This window comes from Bos taurus, chromosome 5, assembly GCF_002263795.3.
Source record: "Bos taurus isolate L1 Dominette 01449 registration number 42190680 breed Hereford chromosome 5, ARS-UCD2.0, whole genome shotgun sequence".
Lineage (NCBI taxonomy): Eukaryota > Metazoa > Chordata > Mammalia > Artiodactyla > Bovidae > Bos > Bos taurus.
In genome coordinates this window covers 56,747,828-56,760,765 of record NC_037332.1, presented here as the reverse complement: position 1 = coordinate 56,760,765, position 12,938 = coordinate 56,747,828, and the positions used below count along the sequence as shown (strand labels likewise).

Below are 12,938 nucleotides of genomic sequence, written 5' to 3'. Positions count from 1 at the left end.
CGGCTTTCTAGAGATATCTACGGAAAGGGCGGGGCCTCCCAGCTCCTTCGCGATCCTTCCCGGCGCTGGCTCCGCCCTACGTCCGCAGCCTCTGGCCGGACTGGTTCCCGCCGCTCCTCCCGCGCTCCACCCTAGCGGTGGAAAACCGTTGGCAGTCTAACCGCCGCGCCACGCGCCTCGGACTCTCTCCCAGAAAAACGGCCGCGTTGACCGCGGGAGAAAGGCCGAGGCGAAGGGTGCGGAGCCCAGAGTCTCGGAAAGTGAAGTGGAGGTTCGGTTACCCTTAAAGAGAGTAAACCAGTCCGCTGAGGAGACTGCACCGCAGAAGCCTCTGCTGTTCATATTTGCGGAGAAGGGCTAACTTCTGAATTAAGGGCCTGGGTCCACCTCGCCATCTTTCTGAGGGTTGGAGATCCTGTAAAGAGGCAGAGAAAATTTGAGGTCTTTTGAGGGGGAACATTTTTTTACCCTTTGGGCCCGGCATTTGCACCTTGTTTGAGAAATTAGTGCTGTAGGTGAGACAGGAAGGTTATTAGCCGTTTAAGTTTGTAGGAATGGAGAGATTAGGACACTCCTGTCTGCAGGTGCATCAGTTGGGGGATAGGCCCCCCTCCCATCTTTTTCCAACAGTTTTTTGTGGAACTGCGGGTTTGTATAAGGCACTGGTTTAGGATCTAGAGCATTGGTGAACAATCAACACAGTTCGTTTTGTCTACTCTAGAAGGTCACTTAACCCTGGAGCAAGGGGAGACATACACCAGTGCACCGCTCATTAGCAGATAAAATTTAAGGAAAGTGCAATCGACTTAAGTGTTTGGGGGCTTGCATGTTTAGCATTGAGGACTTAGTGTCTATTCTGTGCAAGGCAGATGTTGGGAGCTACAGAGATTGGATCCAATGCTCGAATCTCGGTAAAAGGGGAAGTTAAACGCCAGCTCTCATATACTATGATTCTACGGAGCCTAGTACTTGTTGGGGAAAACGGAGTACGCGCGCAAGTCAAGATATTTGAGTCCTATAATGGAAGTACAAAATACAATGGATGCATAAAAGGAGAGGACGATATTGACTGGAAGGGTTAGGAGAGGCCTTATGAAAAAAGATGATCTAAAACATGGAAATGAATGGAGGCATGAATGACCTTTCAGTTGACTCCGGCACATGGTTTAACCTCTGCCCAAGGATGAATCTCTAAGAGAAGGTACCTGTGTTTAACTTTGCTACTTGTTATGTAATTAGAACTCAAATATTGTGAAGTTACTTGAGTTGCAAATTTCTGACTGATGAGAAGGTAACCCCAAAGTTTAGAGTTTTATTGCTCTGTGGGACACTGTCCAGTTTTAACATGCCACCTTATTTGAATTCTTTTATGCCCACAAATAAATAGTCCCTCAAATCCCCTTCAGTTCAGTTCAGTCGCTCAGTCGTGTCCGACTCTCTCCGATCCCATGAATCACAGCACGCCAGGCCTCCCTGTCCATCACCAACTCCTGGAGTTCACTCAGACTCACCTCCATCGAGACAGTGATGCCATCCAGCCATCTCATCCTCTGTTGTCCCCTTCTCCTCCTGCCCCCAATCCCTCCCAGCATCAGAGTCTTTTCCAATGAGTCAACTCTTCGCATGAAGTGGCCAAAGTACTGGAGTTTCAGCTTCAGCATCATTCCCTCCAAAGAAATCCCTGGGCTGATCTCCAGAATGAACTGGTTGGATGTCCTTGCAGTGCAAGGGACTCTCAAGAGTCTTCTCCAACACCACAGTTCAAAAGCATCAATTCTTTGGCGCTCAGCCTTCTTCACAGTCCAAATGTCACATCCATACATGACCACAGGAAAAACCATAACCTTGACTAGATGGACCTTTGTTGGCAAAGTAATGTCTCTGCTTTTGAATATGCTATCCAAGTTGGTCATAACTTTCCTTCCAAGGAGTAAGCGTCTTTTAATTTCATGGCTGTACTCACCATCTGCAGTGATTTTGGAGCCCCCCAAAATAAAGTCTGACACTGTTTCCACTGTTTCCCCATCTATTTCCCATGAAGTGATGGGACCGGATGCCATGATCTTTGTTTTCTGAATGTTGAGCTTTAAGTCAACTTTTTCACTCTCCCCTTTGACTTTCATCAAGAGGCTTTTGAGTTCCTCTTCACTTTCTGCCATAAGGGTGGTGTCATCTGCATATCTGAGGATATTGATATTTCTCCCAGCAATCTTGATTCCAGCTTGTGTTTCTTCCAGTCCAGCGTTTCTCATGATGTACTCTGCATATAAGTTAAATAAGCAGGGTGACAATATACAGCCTTGACGAACTCCTTTTCCTATTTGGAACCAGTCTGTTGTTCCATGTCCAGTTCTACCTGTTGCTTCCTGACCTGCATACAGATTTCTCAAGAGGCAGGTCAGGTGGTCTGGTATTCCCATCTCTTTCAGAATTTTCCACAGTTTATTGTGATCCACACAGTCAAAGGCCTTAGTGTAGTCAATAAAGCAGAAATAGATGTTTTTCTGGAACTCTCTTGCTTTTTCCATGATCCAGTGGATGTTGGCAATTTGATCTCTGGTTCCACTGCCTTTTCTAAATCCAGCCTGAATATCTGGAAGTTCTCAATTCATGTACTGTTGAAGCTTGGAGAATTTTGAGCATTACTTTACTAGCATGTGAGATGAGTGCAACTGTGCTGTAGTTTGAGCATTCTTTGGCATTGCCTTTCTTTGGGATTGGACTGAAAACTGACCTTTTCCAGTCCTGTGGCCACTGCTGAGTTTTCCAAATTTGCTGGCATAGTGAGTTCAGCACTTCCACAGTATCATCTTTTAGGATTTGAAATAGCTCAACTGGAATTCCATCACCTCCACTAGCTTTGTTCATAGAGATGCTTCCTAAGATGCACTTGACTTCTCATTCCAGGATGTCTGGCTCTAAGTGAGTGATCACACCATCATAGTTATCTGGGTTATTAGGATTTTTTTGTATAGTTCTTCTGTGTATTATTGCCACCTCTTCTTAATATCTTCTGCTTCTGTTAGGTCCATACCATTTGTGTCCTTTATTGTGCCCATCTTTGCATGAAGTGTTCCCTTCGTGTCTCTAATTTTCTTGAAGAGACTTCTAATCTTTCCTGTTCTATTGTTTTCCTCTATTTCTTTGCATTGATCACTGAGGAAGACTTTCTTGTCTGTCCTTGCTACTTTAGAACTCTGCATTCAGATGGGTATATCTTTCCTTTTCTCCTTTGCCTTTGCTTCTTTTCTTTTCTCAGATATTTGTGAGGCTTCCTCAGACAACCCCTTTGCCTTTTTGCATTTCTTTTCCTTGGGGATGGTTTTGATCACCACCTCCTAAACAATGTCAGGAACCTGTTCTTTTTATTAGGAGGCAGCTATTCCAGTTTCTCTACTATCCTGCTACTCCTTTTGTTTTTTGTTTACTTTCTTCTTGTTTAGACAGTGACAGCAGCCCTCAAGATATTTGACTGGCTGATCTGAGCCCACAGGTGAAGTTGGATCCAGCCCTGCCTGAGGGGACTTGGCAGCCATGGAGGACAGTGTCTATGAGCACCCAGACCAAAGTCCTAAGGAGCAGATGGAGCTGGAGAATGTCTCATTGTTGACGCAGAAGCTGCTGCTGGAGATCCACCACCTGTGGTAGGAGCTCAATGAAGCCATGAGCAAGGGTGCCTGGAGGCCACTGAGGGCAGTGAGTCCTTGCAATAGGATCAGAACATGGCAATAGTTAGAAAGAACTTCAACAAGGACCCCAAGAAGGGGGATTAAGTTCTTGGTGGAGAACAAACTTCTCCAGTACACACCCCCAAGGGGTCAATTTCTGTTTCCTGTTCAAGGGCAAGGGCCTGAACAAGACAGTCACGGGGACTACTTAGGGGAGAGGGAAGACCTGAACCTACCAATGCTCCATACCTTCATGGATCTGCATGACTGGTGAGGCCCTCAGGCAATTTCTATGGAGCTTACTGTGTCCCCAGAGAGGGCTAGAGGATTGATCAGATGATGGAAGCCTTTGCCTGTGGATACTGCAGATGCCACCCTGGGATTATCCAGTCCACAGATGCCTGCTATGTACTGTCCTTCACCAGAGATAATACTGAACACCAGCCTTTACAGTCCCAACATCTGGAACAAGCCAGGCCTGGAGCACTTTGTGGCTATGAACCAGCACAAGTAGGGTGGGACCTGCCTAAGGAGCTGATCTGGAACTTCTAGGACCACACCCAAAATGAGCCCTTCAAGAGCCTGAGGATGATCAGGAATGATAATCTGAAATTCTTCAACCAGTGCCCTGACGCTGACTCCTTAAACTGGGGTGGGGGAAGTGGGCCAGGTGAAAATGTGGAAGCAGCACTGGTTAATCCTCAGAGACAATTGCCTCTACTATTTTGAGTATATGATGAATAAGGAGTCCAGAGGAGTCATGCCCCTGAAGAATCTGAGCATCAGAAAGATAGGTGACAGCCAGAAATGTAACTACTTTGAGCTTTATATTCGCAATAACAAGAAGCAGTTCATCAAAGCCTGTGAAACAGAGGCAGATGGTTGGATGGCTGAGGGAAGCCACGTGGTGTGCTTGATCTTGGCCCTGTGCAGGAATGGACCAGTGGATCCAGTCCATCCAGGCAGCTGTGAACATGGGCCCCTTCCAGAGTTGTTGGCGGCAAGGAAGAAGTGGATTTCTTTTTTTTTTTTTTTTTTAGAAGTGGATTTCTGTTAACAAAAACCATTAAGAGCCCTGCCCCTTTGTACCCACTCCATTATTTAGTACAGAACTGCCTAACCCAGTGGCTGACTGGGCCCTGCAACTGTGGATCCTGGTGCCCTATTTAGAAAACTGTTCATCCTAGCACCTTGCTCTGATTTGTAATCAACATGCAGTTAGTAATCATTAATTATTTAAACATCAAACAATAAACAAAAAAGTAGGAGAGTTCCTACTTGGTGGGGTGGTTATTCTAAATAACACATTAGCAAAGAGAATCCATCAGTGTGCAAAAGAATAATACTCTACAACTAACTCAAGATTATTTTTGGAATGCAGGAGTGGTTTAATATTAAGGAAACCAATTACTATAATTTATTATGATTGTATTAGGATTATTATTAATGAAAGCTGAAAAACTTTTCACAAGTCAGTGTTTATGCATAACAATATAAATAATAAATCTAAGTAAATAAAAATTCAAGGAAACAATTTAAACAAAAGCTATGTTATATCCAAACAAATTGCAAATATTATCTTAAATGGTAAAACACTACAGCAATGTTTAAATCATAAACTAGTTGGGATGCCCCATTACCATTTATTGTGTAATTTTAATCAAAATTACAGAAGAATGTGGTTTAAAGAGTCATTCAATCCTGTATGTTATGAAAAAATAACCAGCCCCAACAGCCTTACTCCCCATTTCCACTCAAAGACATATCTTATAAAGGTGTAGAAACATATAGAAATCAATATCTTTTCTCTGTTTTAGCAATAGGCACCTGGGAAACCACCATAGACTGCTGATGAGGAAGGAGCTATGCCATAAAAGTGCTAGGACTACTGCTCTGGCCAACATAAAGTAACAGGGATCTAATCTAATCATACTAGACTATATATGAAACGATTGTTTTCAAGACATTGAACATCAGGTAACAAAGGCTAGTGATTACTTAAAAATGACAGACCAATGAAGTGAACCCTAAGATTGTCTCCGTTTAATGCCTAGAGAGAAGTTCCAGGTCATGGCACAAGGAGGAAGAATCTAGGAGGAGCCTGGCCATTACCTTGAGTAAAGGAGGTGAATGAGTAAATTGATGCTTTTGAGAACTGATGCTTTTGAACTATGGTGTTGGAAAAGACTCTTGAGAGTCCCTTGGACTGCAAGGAGATCAAACCAGTCCATCCTAAAGGAAACCGGTCCTGGATATTCATTGGAAGGACTGATGCTGAAGCTGAAGCTCCAATACTTTGCCCACCTGATGCAAAGAACTGACTTATTGGAAAAGACCCTCATGTTGGGAAAGATTGAAGGCATGAGCAGAAGGGGACGACAGAGGATGAGATGGTTGGATGGCATCACCGCCTTGATGGACATGAGTTTGAGCAAGCTCTGGGAGATAGTGATGGACAGGGAAGCCTGGAGTGCTGCAGTATAGGGGGTCACAAAGAGTAGGACACACTGAGTGACTGAATTGAACTGAAAGGAGATGGAGGCCAAGGTATCATGGGATAAAGTATCAGAAAAGAGAGAGATACACACTGAGAGATTTCTAGAAATCTTTAAGGGTTCCCTCTTAGGTCTTTTCCTTAGTATTGTTTAGTGCATATACGTGAGGAAAGAACCTTTAGAGTGGGGAAAGAACCACCTGAAACAAAGAGAGCAATCTTTGAATGTAAGATAAGATCAGGAATAATGCTTATTCCTACTAGTTGAAAACCTCATAAATGATTGAGTAAGTGTACTTAGAAGAGTTTGGCTCAGTACTGGGAAAAAATTAGCCCTAGACCAAACTCTGCCCTGGCCTCATCTAACAAAGTTAAAAGTAAGACCTGAAAGAATCAAACTGTTTGCAAGTAATTTAACTGCACCTCAGAAAAAAATCTCAAGAATGTTTATAGAAATACAAAAATATCCAGAATCCAACAAAGTAATATTCATGTCAGAGTACTCAATCAAAAATTAACCTAAGGGCCTCCTTGGCGGCTCAGTAGTAAAGAATCTGCCTGCCAATGCAAGAGACAATTTCAAACCCTGGTTGGGGAAGATTCCACATGCCGCAGAGCAACTAAGCCCAAGCGCCACAACTACTGAGATTATGAGCTGCAACCTCTGAGCCTGTGTGTGGCAACTATTGAAATCCTTGTGCCTAGAGCCTGTTCTCCTCAAAAGAGAAGCCACTGCAATGAGAAGCTCATACACAACAAAGAGTTCCACTCACCACAACTGTAATATTACAAATTATGCTGCCAACAAGGGGTTAAATTCCAAAATACACAAACAGCTCATACAACTCAGTATCAAAAAAACAACCCAGTCAAAACAATGGGCAGAAAACTAAACAGACATTCCCCAAAGAAGACATACAGATGGTCCACAGGCACATGGAAAGATGCTCAGTATTGCTAATTGTCACCTCACAATAGAGAAAGCCCATGTGCAGTAATGAAGACCCAGCACAGCCATAAATAACAAAAGTATTATTTTAAAAAAATGACTGCCAATGTAGGGGACATGGGTTCATCCCTAGTTATCTAATTCCCTAGTCTGGGAAGATCCCACAGGCCACATGTGCTAAGCCTGTGTGCTACAGCTACTGAGCCCATGCACTCTAGAGCCTGTGCTCTGCAGCGAGAGAAGCTCATGCACCACAGCAAAGAGTAGCTCCCACTTGCTCCAACTAGAGAAAGCCCACATGTAGCAATGAAGATCAGCACAGCCAAAAATAATAAAATTTTTAGAAGAATGATTGTTTAAAAAAAATACACGCACCCTAGTGTTCATAGCAGCACTGTTTACAGTAGCCAAGACATGTAAGCAACCTACATCAACAGGAAACTGTGACAAGGTTAGGATGACAAGGCTTTTCTTTAAAAAAAATAACCCAAGATAAAATTTACTTTTTTAATCATTTTTTAAAATGTACAGTTCAGTGGGATTATGCTCTTGTCATTTTGCAACATTACCACCATCCATCTCCAGAACTTTTTCATATTCCCCACCTGAACTTCTGTACCCATTAAACACGAATTCTCCCTTCGTTTCTCCCCCAACCTCTGGCAACCACCGTTTTGTTTTCTGTTTTTGTGAGTTTGACTAATCTAGGTATTTCATATAAGTGAAATCATATGCATTAATATTTGTCTTTTTTGACTGGCTTATTTCACTTAGCTTAATGTCGAGGTTTACTCTTATAGCATGTATCAGACTTTCTTCCTTTTAAGGCAGAATAATATTCCATTATACGTATATGCTACATTTTGCTTTTTCCTTCATCTCCAAGGGACATTTAGGTTGTTTCTTCATTTTGACTATTGTGAATAATGCTGCATGGGTGTATTATTACCCTTGCATTGACTGGAGTATATACCCAGAGTGGACCTGCTAGATCACATAGTAATTCTATTTTTGATTTTTTGAGAATTGCCATACCATTTTCTGTAGCAGTTGAAGTACTATATAGTACCATGAACAGATTACAGGTGTTTCCATTCTTCACATCCTCACCAACACTTGTCATCTATTTTATTTTTTGATGGTAGCCATTCTAATGCTTGTGAGGTGGTATCTCACTGCAGTTTTGATTTGCATTTCCCTAATGATTTGTGATGTTGAGCATCTTTTCATGTGCTTATTGGCTATTTGAATAACCTCTTTGGAGAAATGTCTATTCAAGTCCTTTGCCCACTAAGTTGTAGTTATTTGTACATTGTAGATATTAACCTATTATAACCGCAAAATTGTCATTTGCAGGTACTTTTCCCCAACTTCTGAGTTGTCTTTTTACCCTGTTGATTTATGTCCTTTGATAGAAATTTTAAATTTTTGTGAAATCTAATTTATCTAATTCCTTCTTTTGTTGCTTGTGCTTTTGTTGTCTAATAAATCATTGCCAAATCCAAGACCATGAAGATTTCCCCATTTTAAAATCTGAGAGTTCTATCATTTTAGGTCTTACATTTAGGTCTTTGATCCATTTGTAGTTATTGTTTATTTTTTATATATATTTTTGGCCACACCATGAGGCTTGTGGGATCTTAGTTCCCTGACCAGGGGACCGAACCTAGGCTCAGAGCAGTGAGAGTGCTGACTCTTAACCACGAGACTGCCAGGGAATTCCTTGTAGTTAATTTTTGTATATGGGGTAAAATAAGGGTCCAGCTTCATTCTTTTGCATGTGGATATCTAGTTTTCCTGACACAATTTGTTGCAAAGACCAAGTTGCTTTTTTAAAATTACTTTTTGGCTGCATTGCGTGGCTTGCAGGATGTTAGTTCCCCAACCAGGAATTGAGCCCATGCCCTCGGCAGTGAGGATGTAGTGTCCTAACTACTGGACCACCTGGGAATTCCTGTTTTTTTTAAACATGACTGAATGAATAGCTGTGTCATTCATTAACTGTATTAGCAGGAAATACATAAGGGAAAATTTTGACAGGCTAGATAATGTTAAGAAAGCTAATTTGAAGAAAGACAAATGCAGCCATGCATGAAGTGTCCGTCCACTGGACTTAGCAACTAGGTGCCCTGGATGAGTTGGAGAAGGAAATGGCAACCCACTCCAGTGTTCTTGCCTGGAGAATCCCAGGGACGGGGGAGCCTGGTGGGCTTCCGTCTATGTGGTTGCACAGAATTGGACACGACTGAAGCGACTTAGCAGCAGCAGCAGCAGCCCTGGATGAGAAACAGTTCCTGGAGAAGTAGAGATAAAAGGAAGACAACAGGGGACTGGGAAGGGAATGAATACATCTATCATCATAGATAAATCTTGGAAAGTAAGTTGAAAAGCAATTTACATGAAGATATGTAATATACAATACAATTTTATTTAAAGTTTTAAATTTGCAGAACACTAACTTTTTTGGCATATTATAAATGTATGTTAAGAATAGGAACTCATGTATAGGAATTTAAAAAATCAATTTTGGGGATTTCCCTATCGGCCCAGTGGTTAAGAGTGTATCTCCCAATGCAGGGGGTCATGAGTTTGATCCCAGATTGGGGAACAAAGAGCCCAAATGCTGCACAGCATGGCCTAAAAAAGCAAAATAAAAGAATCAATTTTTAAGTGAATGGGGCTTCCCTTGTGGCTCAGTGGTGAAGAATTGGCCTGCCAGTGCAGGAGACACAGGTTCAATCCTTGATCAGGGAAGATCCCACTAAGCCCCTGAGCCACAACTACTGAGCCCATATACCCTAGAGCCAGTGCTCTGCATCATGAGAAGCCACTGCAATGGCTTCTGCCTGCGAACCGCAGCTAGAGTAGCTCCTGCTCTGGCAACTAGAGAAAAGCCCGTGTAGAAGTGAAGACCCAGCGCAGTCAAAAATAAAGAAAAAAATTTAAGTGAATGGCTGTAATGTGAATCCTAGCTAAGTAAATAAACTGGCCCATTAGGAAGCTTTTCATTTTTCATTAAAAAAAAAATGTTTATTTTTACCTTTGATTGCATTGGGTCTTCGTTGCTACGTTCAGGCTTTCTCTAGTTGTAGTGCCTGGGCTTCTCATTGCAGTGGCCTCTTGCTGCAGAGCACAGGCTCTAGGCATGTAGTCTTCAGTTGCTATAGCATGTGGGCTCAGTAGCTGTGGCACATGGGGTGCGTGGAACCCTCCAGGACCAGGGATTGAACCTGTGTCCCCTGCATTGGCAGGAGGACTCTCATCCACTGTGCCACCAGGAAGGTCCTCATTTTTTATTTTTATTATATGTATTTTTGATTGTGCTGGGTCTTTGTTGCTGAGCACAGACTTTCTCTAGCTTCAGTGAGTAGGGGCTACTTTTTTTTGCAATGGTGTGGGCTTCTCATTGCAGTGGCTTCTCTTATTGCTGTGTGTGGGCTCAGTAGTTGCAGCACATGGACTTAGTTGCTCCATGGCATGTGGAATCTTCCTGGACCAGGGATCAAACCCCTGTCCCCTGCACTGGCAGGCAGGTTCTTATCCACTGTAACACCAGGAAAATACTTTTACTTTTTATTTTAAATCAGAAGGGTGATTTAGTAAATAACCTGTGCCAATTTCAAATCCTTATCAAATGCTTCTAACCATCCTAAATATGTTTTGGGAGTATTAGGTCTACTGTTACAGATGGAAGCAGATATTACTTGAGATTTCACTGATATGTGGCCTATTGAGTATTTGAACATAAGTATTTAATCAGTTTGAGAATAGGAAGGAACAATTCCTCTTTAAAAGGTTTATCGAAACTATACATCCCCTAATTTGAGAACTAAAAATTTAATCATTCGGTAGCAGAGGAGGTTAGTTGTACATTTTAAGGGTAGTAGATAAAAAATGATCGAAGGAATTATAGGCATTCCTAATTTTATTTGCTTTGCAGACACCGTGTTTTTTACAAGTTGAAGGTTTGTGGCAACCCTGCGTCGAGTGTCTATGAGTGCCATTTTGCCAACAGCACTTGCTCCCTTCATGTCTATCTCACATTTTGGTAACTCTCACAATATTTCAAACTTTAAAATTACTATGTTTTTTATGGTGATCTGTGATCTTTGATGTTACCACTGTAATTGTTTTAGGACATCATTAACCATGCCTGTATAAGATGGTGAACTCGACCACTGACCAGCCATCTCTCTCTCTTCTCTCCCCTCAAGCTTCTCTATTTCCTGAGACACAAGGATACTGAAATTAGGACTAATTAATAACCAAACAATGGCCTCTAAGTGTTCAAGTGAAAGGAAGAGACTCACATCTCTCATTTTAAAACAAGAGCTAGAAATGATTAAACTTAGTGAGGAAGCCATGTCAAAAGCAGAGATAGGCTGAAACTAGGTCTAAATTACACCAAACAATTGACCAAGTTGTGAATGCAACAAAAAATTTCTTGAAGTAAATTAAAAGTGCTACTTCAGCAACACACAAGGGAAAGCGAAACAGTCTTATTGCTGATAAAGAGAATTTCTAGTGGTTTGTATAGAAGATCAAGCCAGTCACAACATTCCCTTAAACAGAAGCCTAATCCGGAACAAGGCCCCAGCTGTCTTAGATTTGATGACAGTAGAGAGGTGAGGAAGCTGCAGAAGGAAAATCTGGTAAAAGCTGCAGAAGGAAAAGCTGGTAAAGTTGGTTCATGAGATACAAGGAAGTAAGCCATGACATAAAACTGCAAGATCAAACAAGTGTTGTGTAGAAGCTGCAGCAAGTTATCCGGAAAATCTAGCTTATATAATTAATAAAAATGGCTACACTACACAACAGATTTCAGTAAAGAGACTATTCAGGACTTTCATAGGTAGAAAGGTCAATACCTGGCTGAAAAGCTTCAGTGGACAAGCTGACTTTCTCATTAGGGGATAGTGCAGCTGGTGACTCTAAATTGAAGCCAGTGCTCATTTATCAACCATTCTGAAAATCGTAGGGCTTTTAAAAATGCTAAGTCTATGCTGCCTTTGCTCTGTAATTGGGACAATACAGTCTGGGTAATAATAGCATATCTGCTTACAACAGGGTTTACTGAATATTTTAAGCCCACTGTTGAGACTTAACTGTTAGAAATAAGGATTCCTTTCAAAATATTATGGCTCATCAACAATGCACCTGGTCATCCAAGAGCCCTGAAAGATGTACAGTGAAATTAATGTTGTTTTTGAACATATCCCTGATGCAGTTCAGCAATCAAGAAGTAATTTCAAGTCCTATGACTTAAGAAAGAAATATATTTCGTAAGGCTGCCATGATGATTTCTCTGATAAATCTAGGCAAAGTAAATTGAAAACCTTCTGGATAAGATGCACCATTCTAGAAGCCATGAACATTAGTGATTCAAGGGATCAAAACATCAGTATTAAGAGTTTGGAAGAAGTTCATTCTAGCACTCCCGAATAACTTAGGGGGTTCAAGATTTCAGTGGAGGAAGTAACTGCTGATGTGGAAATAGGAAGAGAACTAGAAATTAGAAGTGGAACCTTAAGATATAACTGAATTAAAAAAAAAAAGATATAACTGAATTGCTGCAATCTCATGATAAAACTTGAATGGATGAGTTGATTTTTATGGATGAACAAAGTAGTTTCTTGAAATGGAATCTACTCTTGGTGAAGATGCTGTGAAGATTATTGGTATGATGACAAAGAATTTAGAATATTACATAAACTTAGTTGATATGGCAGTAGCAGGGTTTGTTAAGAGTGACTTCAATTTTGACAGAAGTTCTTCTGTGGGTAAAAACACTATCAAACAGCATTGCAGGGACTTCCCTGGTGGTCCA

The 12,938-nt window shown here is 41.5% G+C and overlaps 1 pseudogene; it reads left to right on the top strand.

The window, feature by feature from the left end:
* The first annotated feature begins 46 nt into the window (after positions 1-46).
* Positions 47-4,725, top strand: LOC784846 (cytohesin-2-like; annotated as a pseudogene).
* Positions 4,726-12,938: the final 8,213 nt, after the last annotated feature.